General features: G+C 43.2%; 1 long non-coding RNA gene across 1 annotated transcript; it reads right to left on the bottom strand.

Moving 5' to 3' along the window:
• Positions 1-23,130: 23,130 nt before the first annotated feature.
• Positions 23,131-24,832, bottom strand: LOC108386145 (uncharacterized). Its single transcript, XR_001850491.3, has 3 exons — positions 24,717-24,832; positions 24,142-24,201; positions 23,131-23,255 (listed from the first exon to the last, which is right to left on the bottom strand). It is a non-coding gene; the product is annotated as an uncharacterized lncRNA (long non-coding RNA).
• Positions 24,833-25,131: the final 299 nt, after the last annotated feature.

Here is a 25,131-nt window from a genome sequence, read left to right on the forward strand (position 1 = left end):
AGCATATATAAAAAAGGACCATGTGTTGATCAGCTGATGAAGATATTTGCCATCGGGGCTCACAGAAGGCTAACCCTGTATTTCCCTATCAGCAATTGTTCAGTATGCATTAATTCAGCCTTCATGGTGACTTTGTAGAAAACTATTGAAAATCGTGAGGATTGAATGCATAACCAAAACTGAACTATGTATTCCACCCACCCCATTCTTACATCAGAAAATAACTTCATTCTTCCAGTAACTTAGGTCAATTACCTTTGTTCATCTTTTCCTCTCACCTCCCACATGCAGTGTATCGGCCAGTCCTTTCATATCTTCCTTTGAAATTGTTCCACCTCTTGTACCGTCATCGTTTCAAGCCTGGGCCAAACCGTGACCACCTTGATGGTGGCAGTAGCATCCGGCTTGGTTACCCCAGCCGTGACGATGCTCACCCCGACCCGCAGGAAAGTCACATCGTATCATTATCTGCTGACACCTTTCCAGTGGCTTCTCCTCTCACCCAGAGCAAAGGCCAACGTCCTCACCATGGACTTCAGCTACCCTGGTGTCTTTGCTGATCCTCTAATGCATCATGGTGGGTTTTCACCGCGAGGCCTTCCGTTGGCCCTTCTGCCCTCTGGATTCGCAGGGCTCACTTTCTCACTCCTCAAATGTCAGCTAATCAGAGAAACTCCCCTAGATATTCCATATAAAATTGCCTCTCTTATTCTCCATTCCCTTGCCCTGTGTTATTTTTCATCCTATCAGTTGTCACCCATCTGCTATAAATCTATTGATTGTTTCCTCTCAACAAGATGCAAACTATTGGGACAAGGACTTGATCTGTTTTTTCAGTGCTTGAAATAGTACCTGGCACAAAAGAGGTGCTAAATAAAATGTATTAGTGATCTGATTGATTCGCTGATTTATTTTCCATAAAATGGAGATAATATTTGTCCTATTTCACACTGTGACTTATCTGTAACAATGTTAAAATATACTTCAGACTACCTTCCCTAATGGCTTGGCATGACCCTAGGCCATCTTCAACAAGCCTGCTCAGGGAAGGCCCATGCTCACTATCAGCCTAAGCCAGACAAATGCCACACCATGTCCCAAAGCCAGATGTCAGGAACCTTGATATTATCTACCATGCTTGGCTCTTGGGTTTGATGAGGGGGACTAAGAATGACTGTGTTGCTTCAGAAAATGTCATCTTGAAAGCCCTATAGATCATGTGCTTTGATTGTCTCACAAGTTACCTGTTTTCTTCCCAGTATGAATTGTGGAGAAGACAGCTTTCTTCTCGAAGGATGAGGTGCCTTTTGAAAATTTTTGTTCCCGTGCAGGATGCACGACGGTGAAATGACCCTTCAGCCAACCATGGTATGGTGAGTCCGCATTCAGGTAGGCTTAATGTTCGAAAGTTAACTGCATAATTCCCAGGTGATACGGCCCCTCACCAAGGACGCTGGCTTAACTTTGAAAGAAATGTTTCCCTTGGAACGTACTTCCTGGTGAACAGGATCATGTGTTGCTTAATAGATATTAAGTAGACACAGAGTAAACCATGGGTTTATGTAGGGGAATTAGCTGTTGGGGTAAACTCACTCTCCAGTCTAGATCAGCAAGGCAGAATTTTAGGGCAGTGTAAGGGCTGAAAGCCCCGTGCATGGAGGATCTGAGAAACCACCCCCGGTCGCCATTCTTCCAGGCTCAGCCTCCTCAAACAAATATTACCCTCTGTTCCCAGGCCAGAGAGCCTGGGGGGTTGGAATTGCTCAAGCCATAGTTCACAGACATGTCACTGTGTTCATTTGCCCCATGGGTATGCATGCAGGTTGGTTGGCCCCCATGCATGACAGTCTAAGTTAACAGAGACTCAGGGAATTGATATTTATGGCAAAAAGAACACAGATTCATTGTGGAAAAATTTGGAACCTACTGGAAGAATCATGAATAAAAAAGATACTCCTGAGTCTAAGACCTAGAGACTAAACACTTTTAACAATTTAGTGTATATTTTTCCAGCCATTTATCTATATGTATGGGAGTATATAGAGTTTTAAATAAGTTCAGTTATTCTAACAATGTTATTTATTTTAGAATCCTTTTCTACTTACTCTTCTATTATGCGCACTTGCCCAGGCTTTTAATTATTCTGTTACAGTGATTTTTTTTTCAGGGGCTGTCCAATATTCCAACACATAGATGTACCATGGTTTGTTTAATAATGCTTTACAGTTTAACACTTAATTTCCAGTTTTTCCTTATTAAAGATAACACTGTGATGAACATTATTGAACATAAACATTTGTGTGCATCTCTGATTATTTTTGAAGAATAAATTCACTGAAATGAAATTGTATAATCAACATGTATGAATATTTTTAAGGTTTCAAAAAGATTTTGCCAATTTATACTCCTACTCACAGAGCATGAAAAGGTCCCTTTTCCAGAGGTGGCTTTTAGATGAGGCTATTCTAGGAGCCCCTTTTAGGGTACCTATCCCCCTGACAGAGCTAATCTGTGCCCCTAGACTCAGCCGTGTACAGAAGGCCATCTCTGTGCCTTAGGGCCTTCCAGCCACATTTACTCATCACTGCAGCTGGGCCGACTGAAGCACGTGGGGGTCAGGTGGTGTGCTGCGTGGGGTCACGTAGCCAGCAGTGACTCAGCCAAAACCACTCCAGGTCCTGAACCTTGCTCAGATCACAAGGCTGAGAGCATTCACTTCCCCGAGGCCCATTAGTCCCAAAGAATTCAAAGAAGCCACTTACACTTGAGTTTGTAGGTATTAAGTTTTGGAATGACTGTTTAAGCCCCATGACTCTGCTAACTGGTGACGGCACTAAATGCTATATAATCCTGCCTTCTTTATCCTTTTTGGAACCCATCAGAATGATCTGTAGAGTTTCCCTTCATGAATAATTTCCAATGAATCTGTGTGATGGGTGTCCTCAGGTGTCCATCTGAGACTCTCAGACTCAGAGACATAACTGCTGAACTGGATCAAAACAAAAATTGTGATTCATTATGACTCATACATAAAACCCTAGCTGCCTGGTAAGGTGCTAGAACATCCTCACAAACACGACAGAGACCCTGCTCACACAGGTTGGCTCTAAGATGAAGGCCTCTTGTCTATTTCAGCCATTATTCAGTAAACCGAATCAAATTCAAGAGACCCATGGTCAGCCACCCTGGTAAGACTGATTCTTTGCTGGTGATTGGGACAGTTTGGGGGGTGGCTGCAGCTAGACTGTGGGCATGTGTGTTTCCAGTGGCTGCCTGTCCCTGGATCACTCCCCGGAACCATGTCTGTGAATCCAGAGCCCTTGATGGATGCCACCTGGTTCCAGTCCTTAGCCATAGACAGTGGGAGTTGAAGCCCAGATGCCAGCATCACTTGCACAGGGCTAAGAGAAAATGGAAGAGCATCCCTGCGGCACACAGATGACTCCTGATTCTTTTCCTGGGAGGGTAGTTACAGTCTCTGCATTCACAGATGAGCTTAATGTCTAAAAATGAAACAAAATAAACACACTAAAGAGACATCAGCTGTAGCATACCTGTCAGGTTCATTTAGCTACATATATAAGTACACAAACACATAGCCTAGCTGATCCCAAGCTGGGACACAGGGGGGTGTTTGTAAAACCAGGGGCTATGACCTCTCCTGCATGAGGTTGAGTTTCAAGAAGCCTTTTGTTTTTTAGGTAAAGGATGAGGGTAGCTTTTGGTGAGGAGTCCCTGAGACAGAGCAAAGTGAGGGCTGAGGAGACAGTGGAGAGATGGAATTGCTTTTGAGCCACTTCTCCTGGGGCTCAGTGTGACTCTTAACACTCTCGAGGTTGGTGCATTTGGAACTTGGCGCCCTGGCAATGCTCAGGTCCTGCCAGCAATGGTACAAGTGAGATTCCTTCAAAGGGTGTTGGGCATAGAGGACACTGAGGAGAGAGGGGGGAGCAAGAGAAAGAATAGGGTAAAACCCACACGTGACTGTATCCAATAGAGTGATTCATGAGTTCCTCAGAGAACTTGGGGACTCCCAGAAATACTCGGGTCAGGGAGACATTACAAAGGCCTGGAGGGGAGGGGAGGGCCAGAACAGGACACCTTATATTGTAAATGCTAATGTAACCATCACACCAAAATCTGCTCTTTTAATGCATCAATCCTTTACTGCTTGGTGTTGAGGTAGTTTCCAGGTTTTTATTATTAAAAATAACACTATGATGAACATCCTTGGGCATAAATAGTTTAATAGGTTTTATTCAGTAGAGCTGTTTTAGATTCACAGCAATATAAAGTTCCCTTCTATTCCTAGTTTACTGAGAGTTTTTATCATAAGCAGGTGTTAGATTTTGTCAAATGCTTTTTATGTGCATATTGATAGGATCATATGACTTTTCTTTTTTAGCCTCTTGATGTGAAGGGTTACATTAATTGATTTTCAAATATTGAATCAGCCTTGTATACCAGGATAAATCCACTTCCTCATGAAGTGTAATTCTATTTATACGTTGTCGGGTTTGATTTACTAATATTTTGTTGAAGGTTTTTGTTCATGAGTGATATTGGCTTGTAGTTTTCTTTTCCTGTAAAGTTTTTGTCTGATTTTGGTATTAGGGGAAGCTTGTCCTTATCAAATGAATCAATAAGTGTTCCCTTTGCTTCTATTTTATGAAAGAGATTATAGAGAACTGGTATAATTTCTTCTTTAAAATTTTGGTAGAATTCACCAGTGAATCCATGTGGGCCTGGTACCTTCTGTTTTGGAAGGTTATTAATTATCAATTTTAATTTCCTTAATAGATATAGGCCTATTCAAATGATCTATTTCTGCTTGAGTGAGTTTTGGCATATTGTGCCTTTCAAGGAATTGGTCCAGTTCATCTAGGTTGTCAAATTGTGGCCATGAAGTTGCTCATATTGTTCCTTTATTATTCTTTCAATGTCCATGGGACCTGTTAGTAATTTCTGCTTTCTCTCTTTTTCTCTTAGTCTGACTAGAGGGTATTGATTTTATTGATCTTTTGAAGAACTAGCTTTTGGTTTCTTTGTTTGTCTCTATCAATTTCCTCTTTTCAATTTCATTGATTTCTGTGCTAGTTTTTATTTATTTTCTTCTGCTTCCTTTGGATTTAACTTTCTCTTCTTTTGCTAGTTTCCTCAGGTTGAATTCTAAATGCTTGATTTTGTAGCTTTCTTCTTTTCTAATATATGCCTTCAATGCTGTACATTTCCCTCTAAGATGCTCAATAAATGTATGTTTACTTGGGATGAGTTACATATTCAAGGTCACTGTTCGGGATTCTATTGAGCTACCACAAGCCACTAGCACCTTATCTGCAGGTAACTTTTCATACTTGCCTGTTACCTAGCCAGGACCCCGTGGGAAGCACCACCAGACAGTCACTTTTGAACAGGGAAAAAAATCATATCAAAGACATAAGGTATTTCTCATACCAGTTATCTCCACTCATGTGGGGCTTCACCTCTTGACAGATGTGTTTCAGACTAAGGCAGCCAGAAAGGATTATGTTGTCTGCATGAGAGAAGGGAGAGAAGAAAACCATAAGCAGGACAGTAAAGAGCGAGAAGCAGGATGCAAGGTCACTGTGTCAGTGCTTTCTTATTCTGCATTTAGCCCTTATCTTAGATCATTCATTGTTTCAGCAGATTTTTCCAAATTACAATAGACCTAGCATTCTGCCGGACACCACAGATAATTCAGAAACCTGTGCCCATATTCCCTAATAAGTAAGTCATATAGATATAAAATAGTGATTCGGGGCCAAAATTATTAGTGCAAAATGTGACGGTTAATTTTATCCGTCAACTTGAGTGCCCAGATATTTAGTCCAACATTAATCTGGGTATTTCTGTAAGAGTGTTTTGTATGAAATTAACATTTCAACGGATTGAGTAAACAAGATTGCTGACCCTTATGGATGGCCTCGTCCAATCAGTTGAAGGCCTGACTGCCTTCAGAAAGGCTGCCCTTCCAACAAATAAGAAGGAATTCTTCCTGCTTGATGGCCTTCAAACTGGAACATAGACTTGTTCCCTACTTTCTGACTCAAACTGAAACAGTGGCTCTTCCTGGGTCTAGAATCTGCTAGCTTTCACACTGGTCTGCACCACTGGCTGTCCTGATTCGCAGGCCTTCAAACTCACACTGGAATCAAACCAACAGCTGCCCTGGGTCTCCAGCTTGCTGACTCACCCTGAAGATCTTTGGAGTGTCCGGCTTCCATTATCATGTGAGCCAATCCCTCCTACCCCAGGGTGGAGCCTCCCATTAGGTACCAAGTTTCCCCGTTCCCTTTTGGAGAAATGAACTCATCACGACTAAGAAGTCTTTTTGTCTGCCATGGGGTAGTAGCAATGGAGTAACACTGCAAGTCATGTAGGTTCTTAAACTTTAAAAAATATATGGTATAATATTATACCAGTAAAAGATAATTATTATTTACTTATGCTAGTAACTTTCCCCATGGCCCTGGAATAAGGAAATGAGTTTGGGGGGACTAGAGATGAGATAGAGGGTGGATAGGCAGGAAATGGTTTCAGCAGTGAAGACTTTGCCAAACTTAAAATTGCCTCTCTCCTGTGACACTGACTCAGTGCTCTTAGAAAACATCTGTAAGCGTGTCTTCCAAGACTGATTTATTTTCCACGAGACCCCTCCATCTCTCAAACCAAATGATTTTTTGATGCCTAGCCGCAGTCCCCCACATGCATTGGAATTTTAAGTTGGACATGGCTGAGACAAAGAGTCCAGACCTCTTTCTTGTAAGGAGGGCTATTAAGTAGCAAGGAAACCATGGTCATCACTTCTTAATTAAGCATCTGCTGGTATCAAGGTAAGGGTTATAGTGCTGTCTTCATGAGGTTCACAGTGAAGGTTGGGCATAAGGATATAGGCTTGTATCATATAAATGATTCCGCATAGGAGAGGAATGGAGAAATCAGAATGAGGGTGAATGAGTGGAGGAGTTGACTATAAATAAAGACCAAAAGAATATTTCCCAGGAGTGTGAATAAAACCTCCTTCTGGTTGACAATTCCAATTCTTCACAGCATGAATCTTCCAATCCACTTTAAGGGGGAATTTGTTTGACTAGGCCCTGGCCTGTGAGAGACTTTCTTGTTGCTAGTACAAGTCACTGCTCTGGACATATTGTCCTTTGTCAGTATTCACTCTTGCTTGTGGAACTTGAACAAGATCCTTCAAGATTAGAAAAGGTGGAGAATAGCAGTACGGGCAACGGTGCAGGGTTGAGATTAATCATGGTTTTGGTTGAGGGATCAGCTTTAACAATGGGGAAGATTTATGGAAAGAAATAATGGAAGACTCATCTATTAAGCAAATATTTGCTGAGCACCTATGCTGTGTGTGGTACTAAGTGGAAGGGCAATTAGTGGAGAGGAGAAGACTAAAGACACTGATGGAGGGCCTGTACATCAAAAAAAGGATAAGTGAGCCTTAAAAACTGAACTCAGTGGTAAAAATGAGAGAATGGGTGTTGAGGGATAAATAATACCAAGTAAATACTGTGGAGTCATTCATTGAAACTTGCATTGAGCATTCACTACTTGTCAATTTACTGTGAGTTGCGTAGGGGCTGTGGGATGAAGGAGAAAGGGAGTAATGAAGCAGAGAAAGAGAAACAATGAGTAAAACACAACCCCAGCCCTCAAGGAGTTCACAGTCTGGTAGGAGAAACAGACACATAAACTGGTAATAGAATTAGGATACAAATGCCATAATAGAAATACAAATTCACTCAGATGTGTCAGGGTCCCAAGTTGCCCCAAGCAGGGTCCTGACCTTGGTGTAAGAGATCTACCTTGACTAGGGGTTTAACCATCTTGGAAGTTCAGACACTCAGATTGTCCTGTCCTGAGTCCTTTCTCTACTCGCAGCTACAGAGATGAGAATTTCTGCCTGCAAACAATGAGCCCTCTGCCTTTCACACTTGGCTTTCAATTGCCTGTTACTCAAAAGCTGTTTGTTGTATTTCTGCAGCCCATCCCTGGCTTTCAGCAATAGCTATCTGGTATCATTATCCTTATGGCTATTATTTCCTTCATATGTCTCAAATGTCTGAAAAATCACACCTTCTAGTGTTTTCTTTTTCACCAGTACACTTTCCCAATTTACCACTGAAAAGTTTGAATAATTGGATAACCACCTTGTGCCAGGGGCTATCTGTGATTCATTTTCTATCTCCTGAGTGCCAGCTGGCAGTCCAAACCTAACTTGCTGCCTGTTTCTGGGACCACTCCTAGCTTAGGCTCTCCAGGAGTCACCGAGACAGAGTTTGGGGGTGTATTAGGGATGAACACCCGTGGAGGGAGGGTGAAGGAGCAGGATTAAGTAGAGAGTGTAATGTGGCCAGCAGCCAAGGAGCTAGGATTGCTCATCGGTCATCCTGCAGTGGGCTGACATAGCTAGACCTTATTTTCCTCCGTCATAGATATGGGCCACTTCTAGAAGGATGTGAGATCAGGCAGGGCAACTCTCGGCAGCTGAGGCAGACCCCGAGGGGCTGACTCCGAAGACTGTCTGATCACATTGCCCACAAATGGGCAGCAAGTCATTCCTTCAAGAAGGCTCTGGACAGTGTATCTCCAAGCCAATGATGAGGCCCAAGCCAAGACAGATGTGGAGACGAGTTTTAGTTAAACGACGCTGATAGATAGATTAGATAGGTAGATAACAGTTGGCTAGACAGATATAGGTGATAGGTTTAGAGATGTATGTCTGCAGGCACACATACACACACTTCTCTTTCTGTGGACAGAAAGAAGGAAGAGGAAGAAGAATTTGGAATAGCATTAAATATTTTCCATTTATTAAGAAGGCAAATTAATTTGCAAAGATCAGTGATCGTGTGGCTGGAGATCTGAACGTAGAGTATTTGGAAATATTGACTGGGAGACATGTTTTAGGTCTTCTGACAGAACTGTTGAATTGCCTTGCTGTTGCAGATCAGTTGAAGTTTACAGTATAAATTTGCAGAAGACAAATCCCATAACATTTTGAGTCTTTATTCCAGTCTCAGATGGTCAAAGGCAGGTCCCAAGAACGTAGTGCATGCAAACCAGGGTTTGGAGTTGGCATGATGGAGATGGCAAAATACCAAATGTGTAGAGTAGTTTAGAATGATGGGACCACGTTCTAATAGTCGATCACGAAGCCCAAACTGACTGAAACATCAGGAGGGGTTAGAAGAGCTTCCACGTGCTGGTGTGGTAGAAAGAATGATAAATAATTGGAGCTACTGTGAGGGTAGAAGAGGACTTTGCATTCTTATGATTGAGTGGAAGAGAGACTAGATGAGGAGATTGCAATGAAAAGATGAAAGAACCAATTTCCCATCTTAGTTGGGAAATCTACAAAGAGACCCAGGATACAGATGTGCAGTGGGAGGCCGGTACAGACTGGAGATGAAGGCCAATAGAGTGAGCGTGAGGTCAGTAAGTTGCCATCATCATTGTTATTAAGCTTTTAGAAAAGGCTGGAATAATCAGATTTGAATTCTAGGTGCTGCATAGGGCCAGGTAGTGGATGTCAGAGCTGGCCACTAGGAATTTATCATTTGAAACCCCTAGGAGGGGATGAAAACAATTTACCCCATTCCTGGGGGAAAGGCCTCACTTGCTTTTTCCAAACTGAGAGGAACCAGGAAATCGTTTGGTGTCAAGGATTGGGTCTAAAACACTAAACTATGTTGAAATATACTTGGGTGGACTGAAAGGGTCAAAATGTATTTTAAAAAACAGATATTGAATGACTTCTTCTTTCACTTTCTGCCACAGCATCTGCTAGGCAAGGAAAATGACTCATTAATAAATTTAGCACCAGAGGCCTGACTCATTCAGAAACCGCTTAACAACCACCTCACCCAATCTTACTCTACTTTAGCTAATGATGCTCTCTAGCTTAGGCTGTCAGAACTATGCCTCGCCCATGGGTAATAGCTGTACTAGAAGCAGGCTAGTAGTAGTAATTTCCATTTTAGTGAAGCCAAACTAAGCGATTCACTTAGAATGATTAGCCTTTCATCCTGATAGACACTGAAGAGAGGGTAAAACTGTCCTTCTTACCACCAAAATCAGCAGTGTCTCCGGCAAAACTTGGCTCTAGAATAACACTCCAGGTGATGATTTTCAGTCTTGCTTGGTCTTAATCTCTTGGCGCGGATATTCACATAGCTCCTGCGCAGAGGAAGGGAAGGAGCACAACACGATTCCAAACAGACCTCCAGCTTTCTGGGCTTGGGGTCCCCAAAGCCTTATATTTTTGCCCTTATCATTTGAAGCTTCAGTTGCATTTGAGAAGATTCAGTTGCATCCTCTGTGGTGCTAGTAAGATAGAGAATGTAGGTGAATCTCAGAGAAGTCAGAACCAATCAATAAGTATTTACCAATACCTCTGTAAGAAAGTCGTTTGAGGTCATAGTAGACACAGGTTTTGTCTCACAGTAGTAGCAATCTACCTGGGGATAAAAGGTACAAACGGTGTGAAAAGATGACAATAAAAGGTATAGACAGCAATTCAAGATGTAAACCTGTCACAGAGCAACCTACGACTATGCAGCATGCGCCTCTCCCCTTCTGATTTCTTTCCACAAACCCAACTTTATTCAAGTTCTCCCCAGACCAGGTGTAGGTCCTAATTAGTAAAGGCAGCATGTGACTTTCTCTGGGCTATTGCTATTGGTCCAGCAGTAGGTATGTGACCAATTTTGCTTAAGCAGACTGAGGGAAGCCAATAGTTACTGCGTGGGGAGAGGGTTCCCACACTGCCATCAGATGTAGACAAAGTAGGGTGTGGCCCTAGTGCTTTTGGCAGCCGTCTTATGACCATGAGGAAACCAGACATGGGATGGCAAAGTGGAGAAAACTTGGTCCTCCAAGGACGTATTTGAGTCCCCGACTCAACCTTAGACCTTGTTCTAACTCAGGGCTTCCTGTTACATGAGATAATGAATTTCTTCATTGCTTAAGCTGGCTTGGTAGGGAATTTGTTTCCAAAGGAATCTCAAGGAGACAATGACCAATTGCCAAATGTGTGGGCAGATAATAATTACTGTGAAGAGTTCATAATGGGGAGAGTTCATATCAGGCTGGAGTGGTCAGGACAGCATTCAGAGGAACAGAGGTTTTAAAAATGAACAGAATTTGTTCAGGAGAGGTGGGAGAAAAGCGTTTCAGGCAAAAACCGGAAGATGAAAGTAATTTAAGAAGTAATAAAGGAATAGAGAGTTCAAAGTGAGGAAGGAAAGGACGGATCAGATTTTAAAAGACTTTGAAGAGCAAGTTGCAGTACCTGGCACTCTGCTCTTTAGGCACTAAGGCTTCAATAAAGAGTTTGAACAAGCAAATTATCTGTCCCTGCCTGCACATTTAAAGCCAAGTCCACCCACCACAGCATTCTATGCCTGCGGGTCTATAAAAGCAAATTTCAAGCATTCATGGGTATTTTAAGCAAATGGCCCACGCTACCAAACTTTCCCCTGACCTGCCTACACTTTGGTCTCATCTCTCTGATGGGATGAGGCTCCCCTCTCATGGCTCCAGGGCCCTGGCTTTGATCCTGCATATTTGGCTTCTGCACATCAGTTTCATCCTGCTCACCCCATTATCTCGCCCCTGTTTCTTCTCTCTCACAAACTCTGGGATACCATTCTCCTCTGCAGTGGAGCCCCACTGTGTTCTTGATGGACATTCTTTTCCTCACAAGCCAATCTCCATCCCAGATACTCAGGAGGGAAGAAGAGGGGGAAGGTTTCAGTTAGAAATGACAGTATATTTCTAACATGGCTGCGCCCATGGTTAGCACCAAGGCTGTTTCCCATAAGGCATTAATATATATATGCTCTTAGAAAGGGTCCTTACTAAAAGTTGGAAGATTAGATTTCAACTAATCTAAAAGTTGACAAGAAAAATACAAATCATCCAATAGAAAAATGAGTAAATGGCTAACCAACATGACAGCATGCTCAAATTCCTTAAATTATAGGAACTCCAATTAAAGAAACAATGAGATATCACTTTACTACCCATTACTCTGACAAGAGTTAAAGAGAGCTGTGCTACTTATGTTGGTGGGAAAAGTGTACGCTTATACATTACCGCAGACAGTATGAAGATTTATCATCTTATTTGATATGGGCAAAAATGGTAATCTCACTTAAAATTAAAAATACCTAGAGCCTTCAGTCCAGGAATCCATTCCTGTTTTAATCTCAGCAGGATGAAAAACTTAATATATTTTTCAGGTAGCCCCTATTTTATTTGGATCTCTGATTTTTATCAATTAGTCCTTGTTCAAAAGACATAAGTACACATATATATATTGCAATGCTATTGCTGTGGGGAAAAACTGCGAAAAAGAGAAACCTCATCAAAGAAAGAAAGACTGAGTAAATTATAGAATATTATACAGCCATTACAGTCAATTAGTATTCTACCAGTTGAAAAGGAGGGGTTTACATGAGGAGTAATAACCACTCAGATTTATCTGGTAGCTTACTAATGCTCAGCACGATTCTAAGTGCTTCATATGTATTAAGTGATGGATCCTTATAATAATCCTATGAACTAGGTATTTCTATAGAGAAAATGAGTAAATTGTCCAAGGATGCAGTTAATAAGTGGCAGAACTGGGGTTTGAACCCTTGAGGGTGTGGAGCTGCTGATATGAGAAGACTGAAGAAACTAAGAAGGGAAATCTAATCTAAAAAAAGAAAAAAATGAAAAGAAAAGCATTAGACTTTTAGAAAAGGTCAGGAATGACAATAGCACTTTTATATTATAAAATTATATAGTTGTGTATAGAGAAACTTGATTTCTTAAATGTGAAGTGCTGGAATCATAGAATCTTCGGGTTGGAAGGGAATATAAAACTCATGTAACCCAGTCACCCATCTGAGGCTTGAAGTGCCTTCATAATAACTGCTCAGCAGCTGGCAAACCCAGGATGAAAAACTTAATATATTTTTCAGGTGGCCCCTGTTTTATTTGGATCTCTGATTTTTATCAACTAGTCCTTGTTCTAACACTTGGTCGTCATGCAGAGAAAGCCTATTCTCTTCCACAAGAAAGCCCATCAAATATTTCAGGAAAGATATCACATTCCCTCTAGGTATTCCCTTCTCCAAGTGCGCCGTTCCTTTAAGGAGCTTTCAACCTGCTTTGGAGTTCTCATTAAATTGGTCATTCCTTCCCCAAAATAATCTGGTTTGTCTGTCTCTCTCTTCAAGCAGGGTACTCACAGTTGGACACAATACTGTGGAAACGGCTGAAACACATGGTGAACATTCAAGAATCTGACCCTGTGTTGATGCAAACTAAGGTAATATTAGTTTTAGTGATGACCAGATCTTGCTGTTGGTTCTAAATGAGCTTCCTGCCAGCTAACACAGTCTTTATCACTGCGAAGCTCTCCTTCACAACGTCATGTCAAGAGTTGTTGTACGGATGCAAAAGACATTATGGAATGATTTGGGGAGGCTGGCCTGGTTTGAATCTTGGCTTTCTCATAACCTAAGAAACTTCATGAAAGTCAATTACTTTAACTAAACTCAGTTCCCTTAACTGCAAAGTGAAGTATAAGCATTACACTTAGAAAGTTGTGTTAAAGATCAGAAACAGGTGTATAAATGCTGATCTATATAAATTCACAATTAAAATAGCTTTTTTTTTTTTTTCCTATTTCTTGCCATTGGTAGATTAATCTCATTCTACCAACATTTGGGGGCCATTTGGGATTGGGATTATAGTTTTTTTATGTTAACCCTTTACCTCTGCTTCCTGTCACCGGCCACCAGAAATACCTTCTGATTGATTCATCCTTTGGGAAAGGTCACTATTTATTTTTCCATCTGATTGTCCTTTTCTCCAGTAGTCTGTTGACTATTTTTCAGAGAAAAAGATAGCTTCTCTCTTGAAGTCAGACCCTTTACCTATTGCTGGTATTATTTTATTTTTTCACACTTACACAAAAATCACCAATAGTGGATTCAGTGATCTCATGAACCAGGAGAATTGGGTTCTTTCAGAGAAATTTAGGGAATCAGACCATTTTTTCTCTAAATTCACATCAATTTTGCTTTCACCAAGACATTCTTCCTTTTTAAAGTAGAAGCTCCTGCAGTCTCTCCTTCCACTTACTGATCGATGATTCTGTCAGTAGAGTAAGACAAGAATTTTTTTCAGATGCTCTACTTTTAGCCAAACGAGACTTCCTGCCGACGTCCTCCTGGTGGGAGTAGGCTTCTAAGCTGTGCTGAGGTCTGGATCAGAAAAGTATCATTTCTGCCATCTGTCCCCATGGCCTCCTGAAAACCACCCGTATGCCTGTCTGGTGGTGTCAACTGTATATTTACACATTTCTAGACAGGTATACAGCTTCTTGACATGAAATTAAACCGCCTCCTCTCCTCTAGCTTAGATCTTTCTTTAATCTATTGAACCTAGAAATTTTTCACTGTCCATCATCGCCCTTCATGTCCCCAAATCTCTTCTTAGTCAAGTTAAATTCTTTCATTAGAAGAATTCACAAACATCTCATATCTCTTGCTCTTTTTTTCCTTTCTGTTGTACTTCACCTGGTTAAACACCAGTCGCGATTATAGCTTATATTGTGCATACATCCTTGAGTTTTAACATCGCTGGGGAAAAAAGTCACAGAACCGTGCTCACTGGTCTCACTTTAAATCTGTAACCACAAACCTCAAATGGCATGGGCACTACTTGGCACCGCCACTGCCTTTGTCCCGTTGGTGGCTTGCCGTTCTGGTAGTTGACTTTTCTCACATGTCTCCTTACTCCCCAAATATCCAACACCCACTCCTTCTCCCTCCCGATGGCCTTCCGCTCACTAATGCCCTTTCTGTTTCTTTGTGTTTGTTGCAGCCTATGCTTTAAATGCTCCCCCATCCCCACCTTCTTAACTTCATGATTTACTCCTTCATTTTATTCATATCTTTGTTCAGGCCCTCCCTAAAAACCTAAATGGAAGGGCGCACCCTGTCACTGACTCTCTTTTTCCTCCTTAGTGTTTATTTCTATGTGAATTTGTTGCATACATTTTTTTCTACTTTTAGGCAAATATATATATATATAATATATTATATAAAATATAGCATATATATATTTCTTTAAAATGTTTTCACTTTTATAATATACATGTATGTATATATGCATATATGTATAGAATGTATTTCTTTAAAAAAATGTTTCACTGTTATAATTTTCATGTGCACATTCTTAGTTCTTTCTGGATGTTCCGTCACATCACCACCCATGATATCTACCCAACTGAGCTTGGATACCTACTTCCTAAGCCCCCCATCCTGCTGCCCCAAACTGTGCAGGTTGTTCTCAATGTATGTTGTGTAGTTATTATCTTAAATCATCTCTTCCCTCTTCTCCTAAGTTAAATCTGCTCTCGTTTAGATAACATGTTTTGTTCTTTCTTGGTTTACTCCTTCAGCAGAAGCACATCTTCTGGGAACTAGGACCCGGAGACACACAGAGCCCAGACTTGCAGGAACAGAAGTAGAAATTTCCTAAGTGGGTCACTGGGAGCGATGAAGGACCACCCCCACTTCCGCCTTGTTTCCCAGACCCGTCTATTCTACCTGTTGGAGGCACAGCCCAACATAGTGGCCGTTGATTTATGGCAGCTCGTCTTTACAAGGATTCCTCATGATAGTTAAATCCTAACGCCCTAATACATCCTTTACATGTATGGATTAACTTTCTTCCTTAAAGTTTAAAATCATATTACCTATTGGACCATTCTTGGGAAAATTGAGAAAATAGTCACTCAGATAATTTTTAGAGTGGCTTAAATCTCTTATGGAATTCTGGCCGAGAGAGATTGAGGGTATGCCCTGTACCCTAAAGGATGACATTTCATGTACATAAGGTAGTATATCCAAGCAGGGCCTGTGTTTTTAAACTAGCAGCCTCTTGGTAGCACACTTTGTGATAATTATGGTCATATGCCCAATGCCACACCTCCTGTGCTACAAAGAAGTGGTTCTCAGACTTAGTGTGCATTAGAATCATTTGGAGGACTTGTTCCAACACAGACTTCTGGGCCCTACCTCAGTCTCATTCAGATTCTTGGGTCCCACCCCAAATTTGCATTTCTAATAAGTTCCCAGGAATGATGATGATGCTACTGGTCCAGGGACCACGCTTTGAAAACCACTGTTGTAAAGTGAGTTCCTATGTCCAGTGTATTGTTATACAAGATCATTAAGTCAATGGATCAGACATCCTGTAAGTCCTTGGATAGTAGTCCAGGCTGAGGCTCTGGGAAAGACAAACCCATATCCCGAATATGTGCCACTGTCCTTTCCAGGTGGAAGGAGCCAGTGTAATTAACTTGCTATCAAGTGGCTGGTCGATACCCTTGAGGAGTGGGATCACATCGGTGTGGACATAGCAGAGTGAGCATTTGGCAGTGGGAGTATCTACGTCAAGCCCAGGCTGTCGAGCCCATGCATAGCCTGCAGCCATGCTCCTGTGGTACTCCATTCACACTCTGATTGTGCCCACACTGGAGTGGGTGATGACAGAGGCTTACTTATGTCAACTACCTGTATCATTCTGTCTACTTGACATTTTAGTGCTTTGTTTATGCTTGATACATAAACATATCTGGCATAAAGATATGTTACCATAAATACTGTATCTGGTATGTAGATAATATGTGATACAAAGATTTTCACATTGGTGTTCACTCCCATTGTCTCTTGAATTTGTTAAGACTTATTTTATGGTCTAACATATGATCTATTCTAGAAAATGTTCTGTGTGCTTGAGAAGAATATGTATTCTACTGCTATTGGACGAAATGTTCTGTATATGTCTGTTAGGTACATTTGGTCTATAGTGTTCAAATCCACTGTTTCCTTATTGTCTCTATCCATTGTGGAGAGTGGGGTGTTAAAGTCCCCAACTATGACTGCATTTAGTTCTGTTAGTACTTGATTTATATGTGTAGGTGCTCCAATGTTAGGTGTATAAATATTTACAGTTGTTATATCTACTTGATGAATGGATCCTTTTATCATTATAGAACGACCTTCTTTGTCTCTCATGAACAATTTTAGCTTGAAATGTATTTTGACTCATATAAATATAGCTACCTCTGCTTTTTTTTTTCTTTGTTACCATTTGCTTAGAATATCTTTTTCCATCCCTTAACTTTCAGCCTGTATATGTCCTTAAAGCTAAAGTGTAGGCAGCCTGTTGTTGGATTTTCTTAATTTTTTAAATCCATACAGCCATTGTATATCTTTTGATTAGGGAATTTAAACCATTTACATTTAAAGTAAGTATTATTAGGTAAGGATTTACGATTGTCATTTTGCTTTTTTCTGACTGCTTTGTAGTTCCTTTGTTACTTTGTTCATCTCCTGCTCTCTCTGTGATTTGATGACTTTTGTTGGTGGTATGCTTTGAATCCCTTATCATAATCTTTTGTGTATCTACTACAGGTTTTTCCTCTGTCGTTGCCATGAGACATACATGAAATACCTTATAGTTTTAACATCCTTAACTTAGTAATATCAACAGCATACAGAAACTCTATTTTTTACTCCCTGCCTCACATTTTAGATTATGATGTTATAATTACATCTTCTTATATTTCGTATCCACTAACAAATTATTGGAGTTACAGGTATTTCTAAATGCTTTTTTTTAAAAACATTTTCTCTGTTTTCAGATTCAAATGCCTTTAAAATGTAATTGTAAGTGAGTTATATATCACCATTACAATATTAGACAATCTGTTCTAACTATGTATTTACCTCTATTAGTGAGTTTAACACATTGACATGTTTTTAAGATGTTTAAACTTTCATTTCAGCTTGAAGATGCCCTTTAGCATTCTTATAAGGTAGGTCTCGTGGTGATGACTCCCTCACTGTTTGTGTTTGGGAATTTCTTTGTCTTTCCTTCATTTCTAAAGGACAGCTTTGCAAGCTGGAGTATTTTTGGTTCACAGGATTTTTTCTTTCAATATTTTGAACACATCACTCCATTCTCTTCTGGCCTGCAAAATATCTTCTGAGAAATCCACTGATAGTCTTAAAGAGGTTCAGTGGTTTCCTACTACACTTAGAAAGAAATCCAAATTCCTCATCATTATTCTCAAATGCCTACTTGATCAGGCCCTATATACTTTTCCAACCTCATTTCTTCCCACCTTCCCCTCACTTATCGTCACCAGCTACTCGGGCTTATGTTCTGTTTGAAACTTTACAGATAGGGTCCTCCCTCAGGGCCTCTGCAGATGTAGGTCCTTTTGCTCGGATCATTCTGTCTCCATCCCTTCACATCGTGGATCCATCTCATGATTCAGGACCTCCTTCAGATGTTACACCCTTGGGATGCCAACCCCAACCACCTCCCCACCGAAGGCTAACTGCCTGCCTCACTCTATGTCCACTGTCAGTCTCCTAATCTTATCACTTTTTTCACAGTACAAATCACCATATGGAGTGTTCTTATTTATTTCATTGATATCCTGTTTATAGTTTGTCTCTTATGCTTCCAATTTTTACTAAGCTCCATCACTGAAAGGCTCTTGTCTCTCCCATTCACCACCTCAGCACCCCAGTAAAGTAGGCACCCCATGTGTATTTGTTGAATAAGTAAAGGAGTCAATAGGAAATTCCACCTGATTCTTGAGCCCCAGTTTTATGTATGAAATGAAGCCCAGTGATGTATTTATCACCATAGACCTTCTAACAAGCTGCGCTCCTCTCAGCACCTCCCACCCTCCCACGCACTTACATTAGTCAATCTCAATAGCCTTTAGCACCCTGGAAAAGATCGCAGCTTATGTTTTCCTGGGGAGGTATTATTTTTATATTATATTTTAATTTTTTTAATTGAAATATAGTCTATATACAATATCATATTGATTTCAAGTGTACAATGTAGTGATTCCACAGTTATCTACATTAAATACAGCTTATGTTCAGATCCAGTCACCACACAGCACTCTAGGATCAAATTCACAACCTGTTCCTGCGTCTCTGCCCCCTGGTCTTGCTTCCTGCCCCTCCTGAGGCATGTGCTTGCTGTGAAGTTTCCTCAGGCCCCAGTGACGGAGAACCAGGTGCCTGCATCGCCGTCTCCGGCTCCCCTGTGACTTCCGCCTGCTCTCTGCAGTGCCACCGAAGGCTGCTCCTCATTACACGTGTGACTCACCATGCCCTTTCCCACTCATTCTTCCCAAGTTTCTACCTGCCACTCTCCCTAGTACCTGCTTTCCCGGGTTTATCCGACTGTTTTTCTCCCTCCCCCACTGTACTGAGTTAAGAGCCTTCTTCTGGTCCGTCAGTCTAGCCTCTAGGCAGACACATTCCTTCTGTGCATGTGAAATATGAACCGCGCATGCTCAAGAACCCAGTATTCCAGCATTTTAAGCCAATGGGCCCCAAATCCCAATCCAATTCATCAACAGTAACTGGACAGGGAGTCACTGGTCTCTTCGCCCTTTCTCTTTCATCTCAAATCCATACCCTCAGTGGAATTAAGTGATAAAAACAGCACCTGTGCTCCAAGTAATTTTTTTGTTGTTGTTCGAGAGATTGTATTCTCTAAAGACTCTTTCCTCAGAAGCTCTGATTTTCTCTGTTTTCAGATTTAAATGCTTCCTCTGTTTTCTGTTTGCAACAGCCTGGCAGGTCTGAGCTGGGAGTATCTGTTTGCAATCAATTCTGACTCAGGCGAATAGTTTCTTTGTCCCCATACTTCCATATTCCTCAGCAATCTTTCCATCAGCTACACCAGAACTGTTCATCTTTAAAAGATAGTGCCTTATGGAGGTGCGATCCCAGGGTCAGGAGATCTGCAAGCCCCGCATGAACTAGATAGAATGAAGCAGGTGAAAACAAGCGATGAGAGAGGAAAATGAACCCAGTGCCTGGGCAGGAGTCATGACGTCCACGGATTATCTGAGAACTTTCGAAACCTCCAAATGGAAATGGAGGAGTCAGTGAGGTCACGTTGTGGTGGCTTTTCTGCATTTTCTCATAGACCATGAACTTTGCAGAATAATCTGCCTCTGACTCAGTAATTTTGTTGGAGTATCTTCCACATGGAGATTACAGGTGCAATATTAAACAAAAATAACTACTGGGAAATGAGAACATCAAGCTCTTTTCCAAAATGATTAATCAGGTTTTTTTTATATTTGTCAGTTTATTTATGCAATTATGAAGGCAGCTAAGGTTTCAAGCTACAAAGCTATAGCATAAAGTGCTAAAAAACAAGTAGTTCAAAATATCCACCACCAGGAGAACAGAACCCAGCAGCACCATGGAGTTTAGAATCAGACCTAGGTTCAGATCACTTATGGGACTCTAACATTTGATCTCTCTGAATTTTCTATATTCATATATAAAAATGGAAGGGGAGACCTCTTTCTGGGTTGTTCTGAGAATTTAATGACATAATCTATAGGAAGGCACCAGCATCTAACCACTCAGTGTTTATTTACCCCTCTTCCTGCCATATTATCATTCCAAACTCTGAGGTCCTCTGCCGCATATAAATAGTAAACGTTCAGAGCTAGTTCCCTTAAAAAAGTAGGGGGAAATAGTTTCGTTCCACCTCTTTAAAAGGCCACTGGTCAGAAAACCCTTCTATAACTCCTCAATAGTATTTAGAAAGAAAAGTTTTGCTGCCAAGGGGATGTTTGATGTTGGAATACAGGGGCCTTCATGGTATCTACATTTTAGCCAAGTGGGAATTCAGTGCAGACTTGAAACCAGAAATATCTCAATCCTGTCAAAAAATATATACATGGAAAAGGACCACTAAAAGTAGAAGAATCAAAACTGAATGAGAACAGAATAATTGGGTCCACTCCGGGGAGGGGAGGGGAGGTGTTCTTTTGTTTAGTGATGAAGGCCTGGATTTTCGTATCAGATCTTACCCCGTGTCCTTAATTTGCTGTAGACAAAATTTTTAAATTAATGTAGAGTAAAAGGTGAAACAGTGGCTCTCATTTCAAATTACGAGCTCCGTCGTTCTCCTCAGAACATTTTGTTTTCGGCCTGAAGTTAAAGAGCTCCCTAAATAGAGCAAAACCTTAGGAAGAACAAAACCGTGGCCATGGCCAATGTGCCCTTCATCTCCCGTCCTGTTGCACGGCAGACATCACACCACAGCACCCCTTCCAGCGGGCCTGATGCGGTCTCATGATCACAGCCAAGACTGCACAGCCCGGACGAGTAAGGGCAGGTGAGCAGCTCTGATTATGAGACTCCTGCATTTCTAGCTGTGCCACCCGCCACCCTGGCCCAGGGTGAAGTTCCTTCCATGAGGATGAGCAGACGCGTGCTCTGTCAGGGGAAGCCAGCGCGTATTTGCTGCTGATGCGCCCCAAGAGGCTTGCTTCTCTTTGGCTGTGAGTTTGGCTTGGACTTTGGACCTCAGCTGCCTGGCTATCATGGGCTTTGTTCCTGCTATTATGAATTCTAGGCCCGCCCCTGTGTGGCACACAGCTCTGCTTCCTGCCTGACACCCACCAGACTTCACTACCAACACTCCCTCCGCGCTGTTGATGTTCACTGAACACAGGTTTCTAGGGCGTCCCCAGCTGCCCACTCACCTCCTACTGGGCGGAGCCTGCTGTGAGCAGCCAGCCGGCTTGGGCTGTCCTCAGCTGGTCCGATTGCCCCAGCTCTGGGAAGCCACTCTGTGGGGTCTGGCCTTGTCTGGCCTTGGCACTGGGGGGGGGCTTCACAACCCACATCTTTCCTCAAGGGACTGCCTGTGCCTGAGTCAGCCCGCGCCCAAAGAGTGGCCTCTTCCTTTTCTGGATTTGTGGTCCACTCATTCCCCTCCCACAGCTGCTTTGGCAGAAACACGTCCTGGGGCCTGCTGGGAAAATTCCACGCTTGGATTTGATACCTGTTCCATGCAGCAGACAGGCCTGAATGGCTGGAAGAACGCAGCGCGATGCATTAGATACTGAACTGGTCAGGGCGGCCAAAGAGGCCTTTACATGAAAGTGGCCTGCAAAGCATCATTAAGGAAATGGCTTCTTTCCTTTCTTCTGTTAGCAGTAAATCCCTGTGCCCCAGGATGGCCTCGGCTTGGCAGGTTGAAACCCAGATGATTTCTGATGGCCTCCATACCAACCGCAAGGCCGGCTAGCGCACTGCCAGGTCAGCGCCCACAGAGACTCCCTTCTCTCGGGATGGGAGGCCCCGTTCCAAGCCCCAGCATGCTGGAAGGCATCCACTCCTATCCCTCGCATGCAGCTGCAGCGAACAGTGGTCAGCTGAATCAGGAGAGCAGAGGGACGGCCTGTCTGTGCGGGAAGTGCTAGTCCTTGCTCCGAAATCTGAGACATGATGAGAGATTTGGCCACGAACGAGCTGCAGTTCCCATACGGATAAAAATGCTCCAAAATCTTGCTCTGTCACAGGCTTGATTACACCCATCATCAGGATGGCAAATGAGCTTCCATCTTAATTATAGTTTGGGAAGGGATACATAGACAGCATTCTGACTTCTGTTTTCTTCTGTCCATTCCAAATAGGTGCTGCCAAAAGGACGAAAGAAGAAACATAAATAACACCCCAGGGGCTGTCTCATTTGCTCTGGAAAACCTCCTAAAAGGTTAATGTTGAGCTTCATATGCTTCTGGGCACGTGTGGGTCCCGTGCTGGGAGCCGGGACCGACTCCAGCCCCCTTCTGTGCTAATGCCCAGCCAGGTGGACGGGACGATACCCGGCGGCCTAGACACAAGCCTCGGTGAGCCGGCGCCGACTTCAGGGTCATGTCTGTGCCTAGGAATCACACGGGGAGAGAGCTCAGTTTCCCTCCCCCGGGGAAGGATGCAGCGAGAGGGAAGGGCAGAGGGATTATAATGCCTTCCAGGTCTCCAGAGGGGAGAAATCCACTCAGACAAGGAGGAGATGGATGCGCCGTCTGCCTCAGCTGATGCCGGAACCAGCAGGCTCGCCAGGGGAAGGGGACACCTCAGTCCTGGTTGACACAGGATGGGCTTCCTGTACTGAGGATCCTGACCAAGGCATTGTGTGGCAAGGAGAAAGGAGGGGAGGAAATGGGTCAAAACCGACTGGAGACTGCCTCGTGGGGAAAAGCCCCAGAGCCGCGTTGCTGTAGTTTCCTGTCATGCCGTCCTCACGCCGCAGGGCAGGGCACCCGAGCCTTGCACAATTGCACGGTGGGCCTGCTTTGCCTGTGGGGAGAAGGGGCTGTGTCAGGCTGGGCAGTGTGGGGCTCCTTCCAGTGAGGATGTCCGTGCAGAAGGCAGGGACTCACCCCAGAGGCGCAGAGGTGCGGGAAGCCGGAGGGAGTGAGGTGGGCGTGGAGCTGCAGCAGTTTGAGGGCAAATAAGGCTGGGAGAGCAGCTGCCCTAACAGGCTGATGGGGAAGGACCAGAGCCTCCAAGGGCAAGGAAAGCACGAAGATGCAGTACTTTTAGTACTGGATGGCTTGGGCAGTGAGAACCCAGACCCTGCCTTTCCCCTGCCAGCTCCCGGCCTCATGTGGTCCACCGAGGTCAGCGGAGCTCCTGGGCGCACGAGCAATCTGCTCCCACGGGCGCAGGAGGTGGGCCGCACGCCTGCCCTGTGAGTCACCTGCAGCAGGAGGCCATCAGTGTCCCATCTGCTGCCTCTGCTCTCAGACTCCAAGTGGAGCTGGCAGCTGGGAACGGGCCTGGGGACCGCAGGCTTCTCCCCCTTTCCCCCCTCACCCCCAGAAGTGAGTGGACTCAGCTTAGTGCTTTCTGGCTGCCCAGGGTGGGACCATTGTAGCTGCTAAAGCCCCCCTGCCCCCTGGCCCCCCATCAAATGCAACTGCTTGTGAGTGACACTGGACTGAGTCCCTTGGAATCGGGACGTGAACAGTCTGTGCACGAACTCCAGGCCCAGCAGTGTGGCGACCAGGCAAGCCTCAGATCTGGCTGGCTTAAGCCTGGCCATCTGAAGAAAGCTGTTTTTATTTATTTGTTTGTTTTGGCCCATTTGGGAGGGGGGAGACCACGAGGCAAATTCCTGCTCTCGTTTTGCTTCTGTTAATATTCATCAACCCAACTATACTTATTTAGGGAATTCTGTCACCTTTAAGATGCCAGGGATCTCCAGGGGCCTTCCGGCCAGGCCTTGCACTTCCCAGAAGCTCTGTAACATGAAATCATTCAAAACAGAAGAGAAATTATTTCAGAAGCAAAGATTTGTCCTCCTCCCACCTCTGGCATCTGCTAGATGCCCTGAAAATTTCACAGATATGTACTCAAATAATAGGTACTCATACTAAAAACAATTTATAATGGAGGCTAGGGCTGATTTCTTTTTTTTTTTAAGTGTATTGATTGCTTAGTATATGCCAGTCACCACTTCCCTGTAGATACAGCTAATACGTAGGAGGATCAGGGTTGGAATCCATATCTGCTCAAACCCCTATCCAGCACTCTTACCATAATGCCATAGGAAAAGAAGCAAATGAGATACCTGATTTTTTAAATCTTAATTATGGAATTCCTTTAAAACAATATGGTTTCATAGAAATGTATTTCTGACTTTACAAAAAGTATCTTTGCCGGTAACATTCACAGGAGACCTCAATGTAATATAAGGTGCTTCTAGAACTTAAGAAAGCCACTTTTTCACAAATAAGGTGAGCGCAGTCCTGGTACCTTGGTCTTCCGGAATGTGCTTAGCGAAGTCCTTCTGCTTGGCCGCTCCCATCTTATTTCTGTTGGTATGAAGCCGTATGAGTGGGATTCCCAGGTAAGAAGGTGCCCTGGGAAATGAGGCCGGCGGCCTCTCCTCTTGTGAGGTAGGTTTGCTTCATGGCCACTTGACCCACTGACACACTTTCTTCAAAACTCAGAAAGCATTGCTAATTTCCCCTGTCTTGGGTTTTGAGAGATGAAATCAGAGGCTCTTTCCCATCGGTCCTGCTCAGAGCTGGGGAGACATGCCAGTGCTCACCCGTCCCTCACCTGCGGCCGCCAGCGCTAAGCTGGAGTGGCTCTTACCCTGACCTGTGGTGTGACTCAGAGTCCTTCCCAACAGGGTGCTGCAGACAGAGCTGCGAACACAAAGAGG

This window comes from Manis javanica, chromosome 15 (assembly GCF_040802235.1).
Source record: "Manis javanica isolate MJ-LG chromosome 15, MJ_LKY, whole genome shotgun sequence".
NCBI classification, from domain to species: Eukaryota; Metazoa; Chordata; class Mammalia; order Pholidota; family Manidae; genus Manis; species Manis javanica.